Raw genomic sequence first — 18,790 nt, forward strand, 5'->3', positions numbered from 1 at the left:
GAAGCCCTTATGTCATATTTTATGTCACCTTCTCATAATGACAGGGTGCTACTGGCATTTAGTGCTGAGACCGTGGTTGCTACAAGTCAAGTCATGAGTGAGAGTCCGCTCACTGAAGAACTTTCTGACCCAGTGTAACAGCAGGGCTCCCATTGAGAAACACTGGCAGGATAAAGCAGATTTCATGGTTTTTTATAGGTAATAGTATTCAAGTTCAGAAGGATGGTCTTTACAGGCAGATTTAGGAATCCATGCCTGGAGACTGAGCAGTGAGAACAGGGCCTCAGGAGCAAGGTGCTGGCCAGAAACGCCAGTCAATTAAATGATGACCATTACCCATCAACACTCACGTCATGCACTTCAGGGCAAAGACTGAAGATATGGACTTTCCCCTCTGGACCACTGTGGACATGAGTTCTTTACTACCCAGAGCTTCCAGCCTGATTGTAGTGGCCAACACTGCCTTCAGGAAAACTCAAAATTCACAAAACACATTTCTGGTCTTGAAAGTCACTAATTTATGGAGGAAACAGTTTACCCACCACTTCACCCTCAATTTGTAACCCTTATACCTTACTTCACTGTCCAGGGTCAGATTTCTTTAGGACCAAGGTAGACACTGTGGTCAGCAAATACCCTTGGCTACCCCTGTGGATCCCGCTCCCCATAAGTAAATCACTTGCTAGCTTCTGCCACTCATCAGGCCTCAGAGTCCATGGAGAACAGGCCCATGCATGGCTGGTATGGCTCCCAGACCATAAATACACACATTAGCACCTGTAGGCTATGCTGGAGGCTTTGACCTTTCCCTCTACTGTAACTTATTAAATGACCTGGATTTTCATTTCTGAGCCCCAAGAATGAAGGGCATTTAATTTTGCATTTTAGAGGCAATAACTGGTTTTTAGCTTTAGAACTAATAAGAGAGATAAATCATATATCCAATATATATTTTGTTAATCTGATCCCTAGAGGGAAAGTTATAGCATCTGTGATTCGCAGAGCAAAGATCTAGGCTAGGATACAGGAAAGTGAGATGAGGCAGAGGTTGGCAACTCAAAGAATCATCCTACACACTTATCGTCAGGGAGCCATTTGGTTATTTGTGATGAAAAGCTCTGCTTTTTCTCCTAGAAATATTTTATCACTTGCCAATCAGTGGGCTCTTCTCTCACTGAATGGCTTGAGATCAGTCCTCTCTGAGAAAGCTTGAAGAAACCATGGGCTTCATGCCTCACTGCCTACAGTACCAGCATTCCTTCAGTCCAGGATATAACAGGAGAGGGAAGCTTATTCTGAGCCTGTTGAGTAGTGGGGGCTTTCTCCATAGAAGAGACCCTAGGTGCTGTTCTTAAGTGGGAGGGCTTAACTGTGATCTGCCTTTCTCTGCTCTACTTGGTTACAGAGGGATCCCCATTTTAGGAACTGAAACTTTGGAGTCCATTCTCCTTGGATGAATACTTGGCAAGAGAAAGAATTCTTTTCCTTTAGGATTTCACAGATATGTAAATGCTCTTCTAGGTCGAGATAAAAGTCATTCTACCACTTTTTTTTTTTTAAGGAAACAGTATGTTACTATTACTGATAACAATATTAGTACTTTCCCATGTAGAACCATGCATGCTTTGAATGGCTTTCTTGAATGCAGGCCCAGGCTCTCTTCCCAAATGTTTGGTTCCCCAGAGCTTTAGAAATGAATTGCATGAATTACATATCAACCAACTTTCTAAGACTTGCAACACTTCCCACACTCACAATTCAGAAGCTAACCACACATAATTGTAAATCACAGGCATCTAAAACAGATCATTATCTTTCCAGAATTAAGTTCCTCTTGAGAAACTATTTTTACCCAAATGGTTCACTGGAATGGATTTCCTCTAAAGGAAATGTGATAACATCTTAATCCATTATTAACTCATTGCCTTTAACTTCAGCCTTGATTTTGAGCAGCAATGAAATCAAAGATTTAACACATGTTATACTCATGTCAAAGATACTTACAGCACAATGGATCTGGTTTAAATTATGAGAATGACATACATCACTCTGATTAAGGTCCTAATCAGGAATCAAAGAAAATCTTCCAACTGAACAAAATGTAGTCAAGCCCACTGACTACAATATGTATTTATCAAACTTTCCTAAAGAGCTATCTTAACAAGTTATATAACTCCCACTTCCAAGATAAAATAACAGTGACCTGGTTTACCCTCCCACTTCAACAAGACAAAATACATATTAAAAAGTTTTTAAGACACTGGACATGAGAAAATGAAGGACAGTGAGCCCTGAGAGATGGAAAACAAACAAGATGAACTAAAAGATTGTTCCAGCACTGCCTTGAGCCCATTTCCAGGCTGTTGTGCAGGGAAAGGGAACCCACGTAGAGCCCGGAGCAGTCCCTGCTGAGGAGACAGGGCTGAGACTCAGAGGAGATCAAGGCAGCTCAAGTTTGCCGGATACCTAACAGGAGAGAGTGGCATAAACACAACTCCAGAGATCTGCAGAGTTCTCCTCAGTTATTCAGTAGAGAACTACTGGCACATACACATATGAGGAAACCACTTGAAACCAGGACGAGAACCACCTGAAAGGATTCGAAGGAAGAAACAGTGACTGGTACCCACACAGGGCTAAAATAGTACCTGTCACTACAGTCAGACTGGAAAAACCTCAATTTATAGGCAACTGTAGAGTGCTCAGAATGGTTTTGCTTCAATAATGGGGAATAATTAGCCCTTATCTAAGCACTGCTCTGGTCCCACCTAATGAATCTTAAATGTAAGACCCAAGAGTATCAAACTCTTTCCAAGTACTTTAACTGCCTCCCAGAACAAAGCTCCATATCTTTACAGGAATACAGAAATACCCAGCACTCAACAAATGTTTAGTGTGTACCTCAAGCAGAAAATCAGAACCACCTAGAATTTACAACCTGATAACATTTTATGTAGTAACAAATTCACACTGTAAAGACTTGTCACACCAAAAGATAGGAACCAAGAATACACTAGTTCTCAAGAAGCTTTACAATCTTGTAGGGAGCAGGGAGGGTGGCAGGTATCATCACAGAACTATGTAGTAGGCACAGCGAGATTGCACAGGTTGGAATTAATAATTCCACGTGGAAAATGCTTTGGCAAGGGTTTTTCTTGTTTCAAAGAACAAAGGGGCACTCACTTTACCTCAAGCAAAGTAGGGCTGATTAAAAACATACTTATGAACTAGAAATGGAAGCAATGAGAAAGCCACGAGGAAGTTGGGAGTATCTCTGGGCCACATAGTCTCTCACTTAGGGAGGCTTTGTTTCTGCCCATGCGTCTTCTCTGCTGTCTTCCCTCTATGGACTGTTGTCCCCAGGACTGCAGCTTGCAAAGCACAAGAGGGCCACTGCAGGCCCAGATAACCCATGACCTGGCTGTACCTGTAGCTACAGGCCCAGTCCCTGTTTTCCATATCCCCCACTCAGCGTTTTCAGCTAGACCACACCATGCATGCCATTAACTTAGGTGTCCCACTCTTCTACCCAATCAGCTGTGACTGCAGACTGGACACAGCCATCCCCCTCAGCAGCTTCTGCATTTAGGGCAGAGTCACTTAGCAAAGGGTGTGGGTAGGCAAGAATTCCCCACAAAGGAGGAGGTGGAAAGATAAGGAGACATCTGCCAAGTAGCTGGATGAGACAGAGAACATTCCATGCAGAGAATACCAAAGAGATATGAGTACTCAATGTCTAGTGCCTAGAAGATAAATCTATCAGCTTCCTCTGCTTGGGCAAAGACAAAATGCCTTTATGCAAGTCAGTTCCACAACGGGGTCTGCCTGTGTGGTCCTGTCTCTGGCGTGTTCTTCTTACAGAGACTGCTTGTTCAGGGACCTCCTGGCTTCACCAAATACATTACTAGAAAGAAAGCATCCAGAACAAGTTCTGTCTTTGTGCACCCTGGCTGGTCAGACCAAATCTGCAAAACTACTGCATCTGGGCAGCACCTGTAGTGGGCGGTTGGCAAAGTAGGCTGGATCGAAAGGAGGTAATGGGTTGTAAGAAGAGTAAGAAAACCACATCTTGAAGAATGAGTGAAGAAACCGGGGATGTTTCAGTTGAAAGCAAAAAAGTAATTAGCAGGAGGCTACCTGACAGCTGACTGAAAATATCGAAATGCACCGTCAGGTGGAAAAGGGCAACACCGGATCTGACAAACATACTAAGGAGGAAAACTAACCTCATGGAATGGAAGTAATTGAAAGGCAGATTTCAACTTAATATAAAGAAAAATACTAAAATTACACAAATATAACTATTAAAAGGGAAATGAGACTTTTGTAATCCATAGAATGCCTCTTGACTAAGATCGAAGACTAGATTACAGCTACTATGCAGTGTGGCAACTGAAGAAAAAAAAGAAAACCCCTGTAACTGCTTTTGCTTTTGTTACTGAGGTAATGCAAAGCCAGAGTTTCTAGGATTGAAAGATATTTAGCAGTGAATTCAGAGAATCAATTTTAGTTCTTGTTATAGTAAGATATAAAATCTACACATAAGTAAAATGAAGGTAACAGAAACTTTTTGGTCTCTTCTCCCACCCCCAAAAAAGCAATCAGAGCTTTGATTGTGGAAAAAAATTTAGTCATACAGAGAAGTAAAAAGAATCAAGTGATTAAATAGCTATGTTCTATTTTGCAGCATGGCCCACAAGGTACAGAGGAACAGTTCAGTTTTAAATGACCCCAGTTCTGAAAGTAGAGCATTTTTTCTTCCATGACAGGACTGACCCAGTGTGCTGGTAGTGACGTACTGAGCACCATTTACATTCTGCCTAAATAATTCGTAAAATTAAGTTGACTAGAGAAGGGGAAGAGGGACCATGAAGACAGGGGAATGGGAATATATTCTGTGTGTTGGCATCTTCATAATTAGCTATGAAAACCCCTAATCAAAACCTACCTCAACCACTTAGGAACCCGTTTGACTCTATGTCAACCCTGTGCCCTTTTCTTAACTCTGAGGATGTGACACGCACACCAGAGAGCTGCATCCTATCCCCATCACTTACTGTGACTCACTTACTTGGATCTCTCAGTTTCCTCATCTGTAAAGTGGAAATAATAGTGGTAGCCTCTTCACTGCATAATTCTAAGAATTAAAGCTTCCTATATATAAAATACTCAACATTATTTCTCTCTCTTCATCTTCCTAAACACTCTGCCCAACCCTCAGCCCGTGCCCCCACACACTCACCCACATCATCTAAACCGCCTCCCCTTAATTTTAGAGATAAGAAAGCAGAAGCTAGTCTACATTCAAATTTCTGTCTTTTTCAATTAACAGTGAATAAGAGTTCTTTTCAGAATTATTCCTAGGTAGTTAAAGATTTGAATTTATCCTAGTATTTGTATTTTTAAAATGTTCTGCAAATACAGAAATAAGAATAGCCTGTTAAACTGGATATCTTTTAAGGTGATATTTGATTGTGTAGATTTAAGTAAGTTATTTTTAAGTGCTACAGGATTCTTTTTTGTTAAATTTTATTTATCTTTTTATACAGCAGCTTCTTATTAGTCAATTTTATACACATCAGTGTATACCTGTCAATCCCAATCACCCAATTCAGCACACCACCATCCCCACCCCGCTGCGGCTTTCCCCCCTTGGTGTCCATATGTCTGTTCTCTACATCTGTGTCTCAACTTCTGCCCTGCAAACCGGTTCATCTGTACCATTTTTCTAGGTTCTACATACATGCGTTAATATACGATATTTGGTTTTCTCTTTCTGACTTATTTCACTCTGTATAACAGTCTCTAGATCCATCCAGGTCGCAACAAATGACTCAATTTCGTTCCTTCTTATGGCTGAGTAATATTCCATTGTATATATGCACCACAACTTCTTTATCCATTTCTCTGTTAATGGGCATTTAGGTTGCTTCCATGACCTGGCTATTATAAATAGTGCTGCAATGAACATTGGGGTGCATGTGTCTTTTTGAATTATGGTTTTCTCTGGGTATATGCCCAGTAGTGGGATTGCTGGATCATATGGTAATTCTATTTTTAGTTTTTTAAGGAACATCCATACTGTTCTCCATAGTGGCTGTATCAATTTACATTCCCACCAACAGTGCAAGAGGGTTCCGTCTTCTCCACACCCTCTCCAGCGTTTGTTGTTTGTAGATTTTATGACAATGCCCATTCTGACTGGTGTAAGGTGATACCTCATTGTCATTTTGATTTGCATTTCTCTAATAATTAAAACTAAAGTGACGTTGAGCAGCTTTTCATGTGCTTCTTGGCCATCTGTATGTCTTCTTTGGAAAAATGTCTACGTAGGTCTTCTGCCCATTTTTGGATTGTGCTGTTTGTTTCTTTAATATTGAGCTGTATGAGCTGTTTACATAATTTGGAGATTAATCCTTTGCCTGTTGATTCATTTGCAAATATTTTCTCCCATTCGGAGGGTTGTCTTTTCATCTTGTTTATGGTTTCCTTTGCTGTGCAAAAGCTTTTAACTTTCATTAGGTCCCATTTGTTTATTTTTGTTTTTATTTCCATTACTCTAGGAGGTGGATCAAAAAAGATCTTGCTGTGATTTATGTCAGAGTGTTCCTCCTATGTTTTCCTGTGAGGGTTTTATAGTGTCCGGTCTTACATTTAGGTCTCTAATCCATTTTCAGTTTATTTTTGTGTATGGTGTTAGGGAGTGTTCTAATTTCATTCTTTTACATGTAGCTCTCCAGTTTTCCCAGCACCACTTATTGAAGAGACTGTCTTTTCTCCATTGCATACCCTTGCCTCCTCTGTCATAGATTAGTTGACCATAGGGGCGTGGGTTTATCTCTGGGCTTTCTATCTTGTTCCATCGATCTATGTTTCTGTTTTTGTGCCAGTACCGTATTGTCTTGATTACTGTAGTTTTGTAGTATAGTCTGAAGTCAGGGAGTCTGATTCCTCCAGCTCTGTTTTTTTCCCCCAAGACTGCTTTGGCTGTTCGGGGTTCTTTGTGTCTCCATACAAAGTTTAAGATTTTTCGTTCCAGTTCCATAAAAAATGCCATTGGTAATTTGAAAGGGATTGCATTCAATCTATAGATTACTTTGGGTAGTATAGTCATTTTCACAATATTGATTCTTCCAGTCCAAGAACATGGTATATCTCTCGATCTGTTGGTATCATCTTTAATTTCTTTCATCAGTGTCATAGTTTTCTACATACAGGTCTTTTGTCTCCCTAGGTAGGTTTATTCCTAGGTAGTTTATTCTTTTTGTTGCAGTGGTAAATGGGAGTGTTTCCTTAATTTCTCTTTCAGATTTTATATCATTAGTGTATAGGAATGCAAGAGATTTCTGTGCATTAATTTTGTATACTGCAACTTTACCAAATTCATTGATTAGCTCTAGTTTTCCAGTGGCATCTTTAGGATACTCTATGTATAGTATCATGTCATCTGCAAACAGTGACAGTTTTACTTCTTTTCCAATTTGTATTCCTTTTATTTCTTTTTCTTCTCTGATTGCTGTGGCTAGGACTTCCAAAACTATGTTGAATAATAGTGGTGAGAGTGGACATCCTTGTCTTGTTCCTGATCTTAGAGGAAATGCTTTCAGTTTTTCACCATTGAGAATGATGTTTGCTGTGGGTTTGTTGTATATGGCCTTTATTATGTTGAGGTAGGGTTCCTCCATGCCCACTTTCTGGAGAGTTTTTATCATAAATGGGTGTTGAATCTTGTCAAAAGCTTTTTCTGCATCTATTGAGATGATCATATGGTTTGTATTCTTCAATTTGTTAATATGGTGTATCACATTGACTGATTTGTGTGTACTGAAGAATCCTTGTATCCATGGAATAAATTCTCACTTGATCATGGTGTATGATCCTTTTAATGTACTGTTGGATTCTGTTTGCTAGTAGTTTGTTAAGGATTTTTGCATCTATATTCATCAGTGATATTGGTCTGTAATTTTCTTTTTTTGTAGTGTTTTTCTCTGGCTTTGGTATCAGGGTGATGGTGGCCTCAGAGAATGAGTTTGGGAGTGTTCCTTCTCTGCAATTTTTTGGAAGAGTTTGAGAAGGATGGGTGTAGCTCGTCTCTAAATGTTTGAAAGAATTCACCTGTGAAGCCATCTGGTCCTGGACTTTTGTTTGTTGGAAGACTTTTAATCACAGTTTCAATTTCATTACTTGTGATTGGTCTGTTCATATTTTCTATTTCTTCCTGGTTCAGTCTTGGAAGGTTATACCTTCCTATGAACTTGTCCATTTCTTCCAGGTTGTCCATTTTATTGGCATAGAGTTGCTTGTAGTAGTCTCTTATGATGCTTTGTATTTTGGCAGTGTCTGTTGTAACTTCTCCTTTTTTCATTTCTAATTTTATTGATTTGAGTCCTCTCCCTCTTTTTCTTGATGAGTCTGGCTAATGGTTTATCAATTTTGTTTATCTTCTCAAAGAACCAGCTTTTACTTTTATTCATCTTTGCTATCGTTTCCTTCATTTCTTTTTCATTTATTTCTGCTCTGATCTTTATGATTTCTTTCCTTCTGCTAACTTTGGGTTTTGTTTGTTCTTCTTTCTCTAGTTCCTTTAGGTGTAAGGTTAGATTGTTTACTCCAGATTTTTCTTGTTTCTTGAGGTAGGCTTGTATAGCTATAAACTTCCCTCTTAGAACTGCTTCTGCTGCATCCCATAGGGTTTGGATCATCGTGTTTTCATTGTCATTTGTCTCTAGCTATTTTCTGATTTCCTCTTTGATTTCTTCAGTGATCTCCTGGTTATTTAGTAATGCAGTGTTTAGCCTCCATGTGTTTGGTTTTTTTTTGTTTTTTTCCCTGTAATTCATTTCTAATCTCATAGCATTGTGGTCAGAAAAGATGCTTGATATTTCAATTTTCTTAAACTTACTGAGGTTTGATTTGTGACCCAAGATGTGATCTATCCTGGAGAGTGTTCCATGCGCACTTGAGAAGAAAGTGTAATCTGCTGTTTGTGGATGGAATGTCTTATAATTATGAATTAAATGTACCTGGTCTATTGTGTCATTTAAAGCTTCTGTTTCCTTATTTATTTTCATATTGGATGATCTGTCCATGGGTGTAAGTGAGGTGTTAAAGTCCCGCACTATTACTGTGTTACTGTCGATTTCCTCTTTTATAGCTGTTAGCAGTTACCTTATATATTGAGGTGCTCCTATGTTGGGTACATACATAATTATAATTGTTATATCTTCTTCTTGGATTGATCCCTTGATCATTATGTGGTGTCCTTCCTTGTCTCTCGTAACATTCTTTATTTTAAAGTCTATTTTATCTGATATGAGTATTGCTCCTCCAGCTTTCTTTTGATTTCCATTTGCATGGAGTATCTTTTTCCATCCCCTCAATTTCAGTCTGTATGTGTCCCTAGGTCTGAAGTGGGTCCCTTGTATACAGCATATATATGGGTCTTGTTTTAAGTATCCATTCAGTAAGCCTATGTCTTTTGGTTGGAGTATTTAATCCATTCACGTTTAAGGTAATTATCGATATGTATGTTCCTATGACCATTTTCTTAATTGTTTGGGGTTTGTTTTTGTAGGTCCTTTTCTTCTCTTGTGTTTCCCACTTAAAGAAGTTCCTTTAGCATTTGCTGTAGAGCTGGTTTCATGGTGCTGAATTCTCTTAGCTTTTGCTTGTCTGTAAAGCTTTTGATTTCTCCATCGAATCTGAATGAGATCCTTGCCAGGTAGAGTAATCTGGGTTGTAGGTTCTTCCCTTTCATCACTTTAAGTATATCATGCCACTCCCTTCTGGCTTGTAGAGTTCCTGCTGAGAAATCAGCTGTTAACCTTATGGGAGTTCCCTTGCATGTTATTTGTCATTTTTCCCTTGCTGCTTTCAATACTTTTTCTTTGTCTTTAATTTTTGCCAATTTGATTACTATGTGTCTTAGCATGTTTCTCCTTGGGCTTGTCCTGAATGGGACTCGCTGCACTTCCTGGACTTGGGTGGCTATTTCCTTTCCCATGTTATGGATGTTTTTGACTATAATCTCTTCAAATATTTTCTCTGGTCCTTTCTCTCTCTCTTCTACTTCTGGGACCCCTATAATGTGAATGTTGTTGTGTTTAATGTTGTCCCAGGGGTCTCTTAGGCTGTTTTCATTTCTTTTCATTCTTTTTTCTTTATTCTGTTCCGCAGCAGTGAATTCCACCATTCTGTCTTCCAGGTCACTTATCTGTTCCTCTGCCTCAGTTATTCTGCTATTGATTCCTTCTAGTGTAGTTTTCATTTCAGTTATTGTATTGTTCATCTCTGTTTGTTTGCTCTTTAATTCTTCTAGGTCTTTGTTAAACATTTCTTGCATCTTCTCGATCTTTGCCTCCATTCTTTTTCTGAGGTCCTGGATCATCTTCACTATCACTATTCTGAATTCTTTTTCTGGAAGGTTGCCTACCTCCACTTCATTTAGTTGTTTTTCTGGGGTTTTATCTTGTTCCTTCATCTGGCACATAGCCCTCTGCCTTTTCATCTTGTCTATCTTTCTGTAAATGTGGTTTTTGTTTCACAGGCTGAAGGATTGTAGTTCTTCTTGCTTCTGCACTACAGGATTCTTTTAACTCTGAAAATACCTGCTTACTCCCAGATTGGAGTCCCTTTGTGGCATTTACTCAGCATCTCAGGGGACTGAGAACATGATTTCAGCCCCTATTACTGGAATCCTGGTGATAGGCAGCCAATAGAAAAAGATTTGCCTAAGCTTGGTCTGGCAGGCACAGTTACAAGTATCTGACAGACATGTGTTTCATCACTAAGAAAGAAACATTTCGTGAGACAAGTGTTCTCAACATTCATGGGAAATTTTTTAAATGCATTGTTCATTTCCCTTATGCCCAACATGTGTGCTGATATGTCTACAAGTAAGCTGGTATCATCAGCCCCCAAACACACAACTGCAACTAAATCTCTCTAACTGGTGCTCACAAGGCTCAGCCTCACGCTGTGAACTGGTGATGCAGGAATGTGTTAGGAAGACAGTCTTCAGTTCTGTTACTATGCAGCTGACAGCCTCACTAGCACTTACTACTATGCCAACTATAACTCCAGGCAACCAAATAGGCTATTTCTATCAAGTGAAACCTTCCTTCATGAACTATCTAATAAAAAATAAACAGCAGAACTAGAATATTTTGCAACTTCTAGTAAATTAGTAGATCTAGTAATGATCATCATCAGTGGCTGCTAATGACAATTAGATAAAAAACAGACATTATGTACGTCTGATGAAAGTATATAACCATCTGTGAAGTAGTTGCCTCTCCAATAATGGAATTTTCATGTGACTGTATCTAAATCTAATTTTAGTTTACAGAAAATACAAGGGAGCTATTAACATGTTAAAGGACACCATGAAGATACCATCAAAGTTTCCATCTCCTATCTATTGTAAACAGTGCTGCAATGAACATTGGGGTGCATGTATCTTTTCAAATTATGGTTTTCTCTGAATATACACCCAGGAGTGGGATTGCTGGGTCACATGGTAGCTCTATTTTTAGTTTAAGGAAGCTCCTCCATACTGTACTCCATAATGCTTGTACAAATTTACATTCCCACCAACAGTGTAAGAGTGTTCCCTTTTCCCCACACCCTCTCCAGCATTTATTGTTTGTAGGTTGTTTGATGATGGTCATTCTGACTGGTGTAAGGTGATACCTCATTATAGCTTTGATTTGCATTTCTCTAGTAATTAGTGACACTGGGCATCTTTTCATGTGCTTTTCAGCTATTTGTATGTCTTCTCTGGAGAAATGTCTATTTAGATCTTCCATCCATTTTTTGATTGGGCTGTTTTGATAATGAGTTGCATGAGCTGTTTGTGTATTTTGGAGATTAATCCTTCGTCGGTCACTTTGTTTTCAAATATCTTCTCCCATTCTGTGGGTTGCCTTTTCATTTTATGGTTTCCTTTGCTGTGCAAAAGCTTTCAAGTTTAATTGGGTCCCATTTGTTTATTTTTATTTTCATTACTCTAGGAGGTGGATCAAAGAAATCTTGCTGCAATTTATGTCAGAGGGTGGTCTGCCTATGTTTTCTCAAGAGTTTTATAGTATCTGGTCTTGCATTTAGATCTTTAAACCATTTTGAGTTTATTTTTGTGTACAGTGTTAGGGTGTGTTCTAATTTCATTCTTTTACATGTAGCTGTCCAGTTTCCCCAGCACCACTTACTGAAGAAACTATCTTTTGTCCACTGCATATTCTTGCCTCCTTTGTCATAGATTCAATGTATGAATGGATAAAGAAGATGTGGTACATATATACAATGGAATATTACTAAGCCATAAAAAAGAGCAAAATAATGCCATTTGCAGTGACATCGGTGGATCTAGAGATTGTCATACTGAGTGAAGTCAGACAGAGAAAAGACAAATATCATATGATATCACTTATATGTGAAATCTAAAAAATGGTCCAAATGAGCTTATTTACAAAACAGAGAGTCATGGGCTTCCCTGGTAGCGCAGTGGTTGAGAGTCCGCCTGCCGATGCAGGGGACACGGGTTCGTGCCCTGGTCCGGGAAAATCCCACATGCTGCGGAGCGGCTGGGCCTGTGAGCCATGGCCGCTGAGCCTGCATGTCCAGAGCCTGTGCTCCGCAACGGGAGAGGCCACAACGGTGAGAGGCCCGCACACCACAAAAAAAAAAAAAAAAAAAAAAAAAAAAATCAGAGAGTCACAGATGTAGAAAACAATCTTATGGTTACCAAGAAAGAAGGGGGAGAGAGGGATAAATTGGGAGATTGGGATTGACATTCACACTAGCATATATAAAATAGATAACTAATAAGAACCTACTGTATAGCACAGGGAACTCTGCTCAATATTCTGTAATGACTTATATCGGAAAAGAATCTAAAAGAGAGTGGATATATGTGTATATATATATATATATATATATATAACTGATTCACTTTGTTGTACAGCAGAAACTAACACAACATTGTAAAGCGACTATACTCCAACAAAAATTAATTTACAAAAGCTACAATCAAAACTAATGTTTTAGAAACTCTACAGGAAGAATGACCAAAGTTCATCAACAAATAAGAATCTATAGATTGAAACTTGAGATAGCAACCAACTGCACTTATGGAACTTAATTTTATCCTAATTTTAAAAAACACCTAGGGCTTCCCTGGTGGCGCAGTGGTTGAGAGTTCGCCTGCCGATGCAGGGGACATGGGTTCATGCCCCGGTCCGGGAGGATCCCACGTGCCACGGAGCGACCGAGCCCACGAGCCATGGCTGCTGAGCCTGTGTGTCCGGAGCCTGTGCTCCACAACGGGAGAGGCCACAACAGTGAGAGGCCCGCGTACAGCAAAAAAAACCAACCAACCAAACAAAAAAAAACACCTAAAATTAAAAAAAAAAAAAAACTTGAAACATATAAACACTGACCAGAATACTTAATATTAAGGATTAATTTTGTATAAGACATAATGCTTATGAAAAGAGTTCCTATTTTATAAATAAGAAAATATTATCTATAAATCTGTAAGTCTATAAAGTTACAGTGAATCTGTGCTCATTTACACAGGAAAATTGCATTTCACATTCCCTAAAAAAGTGGGTGCGCTAAATAATTAATTACATTTTTGAAGAGACCTAAACTAGAAGAGTAATATGGTGTAAAAATTTTAAAGATTGATAAGAGTGAAAAAAACATTTTGTCATTAACTTTGAAAAAGACATTTTTCAATAATTTGTTCTATTTAATATAACTTCCCGAAACATATTGATAAAGAAATAGAAAGCACAAAATGTTTTATTACTATCAATAATGTTTTTAAATCAAAAGAAAGCCACTCCCCCACACACAAAAATCCAGATGATTTTACAGGTAAGTAATAACCGATGTATAAGAAACAAATATTAAGATCTGTGCAAACTATTATTCCAGGTAATAGAAAAAGTGGGATTTCTCCATAATTCTCTGTCTGAAACTAATATAATCTTGATATCAACAATAATCAAAGACAGTATGAGATGGAAAATTCTGAACCATTTTTACTTATAAACACAGAGGCAAAATCCTAACCAAATTATTGGCAAACTAGTACGTTTTTTAAAAACCAAGTTTGGATTACTCAAGAAATAGACGTTTTGGTATTAGAAAGTCTACTAATTTAATCCACATTACAAAAAATATCAAAGGAGACTAGAGTACATGAGTACTTCAAGTGTTGAATTACTGAATGTTTTATTCAATTGTTTTATAATATAAACTTAAGTAAACCTCACAAGAGAATTTCTTAACCCAATGAAAATTATCTGCAAAGAAATGCTAGAGCAAACAGCATTCTTATTGGTGAAATAAAATAGCCCCTTCAAAAAATCAGGACAGAGTCAAGGATGCCTGCTAGTTTCTATTAAAAATTGCCACAATATCTGTGGCAATAAGGCCATTATTAACCTCAGATGATAGACCTGTTCACAGAAAAAAGCCAATAAAAATCTACAGACAACTTAGAAGTATTAAAAATGTTGATTATAAGGTAGTATATACAGAAATGTAATTGATTTTTCTATATTTAACAGTCACAACGGCAGTTTAAAATATATCCTTCCATATAGAAATGGTGTATGCATGTAAGCACACATTTATACACTCATGTACCATATATGTATATAGTCCCTAACAAATCTATTATCTGCAACAAAATTAAGGTGTGCAGACTTGCCCTATGAGACATGTGATCTATTCAGTGTAATACTGATGTAAAGGATAGATATACAGAAGAATAGAATGGAAACCCTGAAACAAACCCATTCAGAGTAGAAGCCTGATAGGTGACAGAAGTGACCTTGCAGGTCAGCTGAGAGATGGACTATTCAGTAAATAGTACTGGATCATGGGCTATCCATATAGAGAAAAACTGGACGCTTACCTCATACCCTACACAAAAATCAACTCTAAGTGTATTAAAGGCTTAAATGTGAAAAGCAAAAACTAACCTTTAGGAGGCAACTGAGATTAGCTTTATGACCTTGAGGCAGGGAATTTTTGTAAAATAAGATTCAAGAAACAAACTAGAGAAAAGAAATTAGACTATATCATTAACAAACAGTTTGCATTCAGAGTAAATGAAGTCTACAAAATTCTAACAATAGACAAACTAATCAATGTAAAAACAGAAAATATAAATAGGCAACTAAGAAAAAAGGAATCCCAAACAGCCTATAAAGACATGTAAAAATATTCAACTTCACTGTGAAAAGGTAAATGCAAATTAAAGTCACAATAAGATACTATTTTACACCCATCAGAGAAGCAAAAATTTAAGTTAAAGTCCGACAATATCAAGTGTTACCAAAGATGTGGAATAACTGGAATTTATACTCTCCTGAAAAGAATATAAATTAGTATAGTCATATGACCCAGCAATTCTCTTCCTGATTTTATATTCTTCAGAAATATTCTCAAATGTACACAAGGATACAGAGATAAAAGGTGTTTATAGTAGCATCGTTTATATATACATTTTTTAAAATGGAGACAATCTGTACATCAGAAAATGATAAATTCATGCAATAAAATACCATCCAGATTAAAATGAATTGAACTAGAGCTTTCACACACCATTGTAATTATAAATGTTAGAAAAAACACAAAAAAGTATTAGAATATGGAATGTAGCAATAAATAGTTTTCAAAAGGCAAAATAGCAGCATATATAGCATCTATAAGATGGTATCTACACACACACAGACACACACACACACACAGACACAAACAGCAATACAAACACTACTATAAGTACAAGCAAATGCAAGGAAAATAAGAACACCAAATTCAGGCTAATGTTAACACAGGGAAGGGACGAGAGATGCAATTAGAGAAGAAGATACAGGAAGATCTTAACTCAATTGGCAATTTTCTATCTTTTAACATCAGTGTGGGACTATCTGTACTTATATGAATCTTCATGTATTTTGATATGTCTTGATATTTTACAAATTTTAAAATAAAGTTTAAACAAATGAAAAAAAGATATACCAGGCAAATTCTAATCAAAAGATGGCCCATATCACATTATTAATATCAGAAAAAATATATCTTTTGGCAAACCCATTAATAATATAAAGAGTCATTTTTCAGTGTAAAATAAAGACACTTAGAAACCTGAATACATATGTGCTGAACGGTGTACCTCCAAAGTACGTAAAGCAAAAACAGACTTGTTAAGAGATATCAATAACCCCTCTGATCACAGAGAAACAATTTACACCCCTCTCTCAAATGGATAGATCAAAAAGACAAAATTAAGAAGTTTTGAACAGAATTAACAAGCTTTTCTAATGACATGAGTGTTTGTGTAAAATACACATTTTCTACATAGTTTTTGCCAACGTATATAACATCTAATAAAAAAATTTATATTAGGACAAGAGTAATTTATAAAGTAGCAAAAAATAGCTCTAAATACTAATACCTATATTGAGAAAATGATAAAATGTTATTGATGATATAAATAACTGATCTAAATAAGTAGAAAGATATAAAATGTTGATGGGTGAGAAGATAGACTACTATGAAGATGAAGATGGCAATTTTCCTAAGTAAATCTTCACATTCAATGCAATTGCAATCAAAACATCACCTGTATTTTTCATGAACCTCGAAAAGTCAATTATAAAATTCATAGAGAAAAAAAGGTCACAAATAGTAAAGACTGCATTGGCGTAAAAGAATGAAGAGTTGACTTGCGACACGTGAATTAGCTATTGGTTCAGCGATAGACAAAAGACCAGTGGAAAAGAACAGAGCACCCACAACGACACTCATAACAATACAGAACTTGCTACATATGAGAGTTGACATTATAAATCAGTGGGTGAAAGGTGGACTATTCTACAATGCTGGGACAACATATATATGAAAGGAAAGTATGTGAGGTGTAGGAATTTTACCATGCTTAAATCAAAACACAGATAGATTAAAGGCATAAAAATTTTTAAGTTTTGCTTTCCACATCTGTAAGTAAATAAGGGAGGATATTTTTATGGCCTCTCAGTAATGAAGGCTTTATTTAACGGGACATAAAAAGTACACACGAAACATAAAGAGAAAGATTAATAAGCATACTGAAATCTTTTAAAGATATAATTTTGAAAGCTCACGTATACAAAGTAGAAAAGCCACAGGTTGGGAAAAGCCATCTTCAATGCATATAATAAAAGAGTACTGATAGAAACCTAAGTAGAACTACTACAGAATAAATAGAAAAACCCAAAAAAAAAGAAAAAAGACATTAACAGGTAATTCGTTGACAAAGAGAACCAAGTGACCAACAAACATGAAAGACTGCGTCATGTTAGGGGAAATTTTTAAGTCTTTAGAGAACCACTTCAACAGTTTATCAAACTGATAAAAGTCTGACAATACTAAGTATGAATAAATGTATAAAAATGGGAACTTTCAAAATTTATGGGAGAAATATAAATCCTATCACCACTTTAAAAAGCAATTTTTCATTACTAATAAAAGACATTCATTCAATTGATTTCAACTTAAAATTACCCCCTAGAAAAGCTTTTATACAGGTCTACAAGTAGTTATGCAGAAGGATTTTGATTACAGTTCTTCTTCAATAGGAGAAGTATTAGAAACAACCTAAATATTTACTAATATGAGAATTTGTGGTATAATCATGCAGTAAAATATTGTATATCAAGCAAAAGGAATGAAGTAAATCTACATATCAATTTGCCAGAACGTTAAGAAATAAGGTTGAATGAGAAAAATTATGGTAAAATAACATTTATGTAAAATTATAAGATATACATAAATACTATATATTGTTCATGGACATATTTTATAGAATGACAAATATGAATGCAAAATCAGAATAGTGATTTCCTCTGGGCAAGCAGGTGAAGATAAAGGATGAGGGGAGATGTATAAAGACCATCAACGACATCCGGAATTTTTCTTAACTCGTAAAAATATGAACAAATGTAGTCAATGTTAGCATTTATTAATCCTGGGTGAATATATGGGTATCTGCTATGTTATTCCCTGAAATAATATATTTTAAAATTATGAATGAATAAAAGCGATCAAAAAATAATCAAAAGTTTGGTCTAAATTATATGGAGGAAGTCTACTGAGGAAATTAATAATTTGCTCTTTAATGTTACACCTTTATTATAAGAAAGGTATATTGGGATTAGATTAAGTGCAGTCATGATTGAAATGGTATCAATACTTTAATTCTGATCTGGAAAATGGAATGTGAATAAAGCAAGCATAATAAAGACATGTTCTGTGGCCTAGATCTAATCAAGACAAGCTCACTACCATTTACACAAAAAATGCAAAACAAATGATGAAATAGATAAAAGCATTCCTCCCCCTTGTCCAGTCATCAGTCCACTAGCAGAAGCTCTTTTAAATGAAACTCTTCATAGCAGTAGAAATCATCAGTAGCAGAGATCACCCAGAACAATACTAGTATTATAATTGTCAATACATGCCACTGATATTTTTTCAATTTTATGTAATTTTATGCCACAAAAAATGCTAAGTGGACTATAGAAAGAGTCAAACGAATAATCTCAACAAAACCATAATCTACTGAAGCAAATGCCATTGCTTAATTCTCAGACTTCATTTTTTTGTTATATTATCATCATTGGGTACAGTGATCACTCCCTTCACAAAAATCTTTCATCATTTGGATCTTAGAAGCCTACTGTCTTGGTTCTCATTTTTTTCAATTATCACTCATCCTCAGTCTCCTTTGTTGTTT

This window comes from Delphinus delphis, chromosome 4, assembly GCF_949987515.2.
Source record: "Delphinus delphis chromosome 4, mDelDel1.2, whole genome shotgun sequence".
Classification (NCBI taxonomy): Eukaryota; Metazoa; Chordata; class Mammalia; order Artiodactyla; family Delphinidae; genus Delphinus; species Delphinus delphis.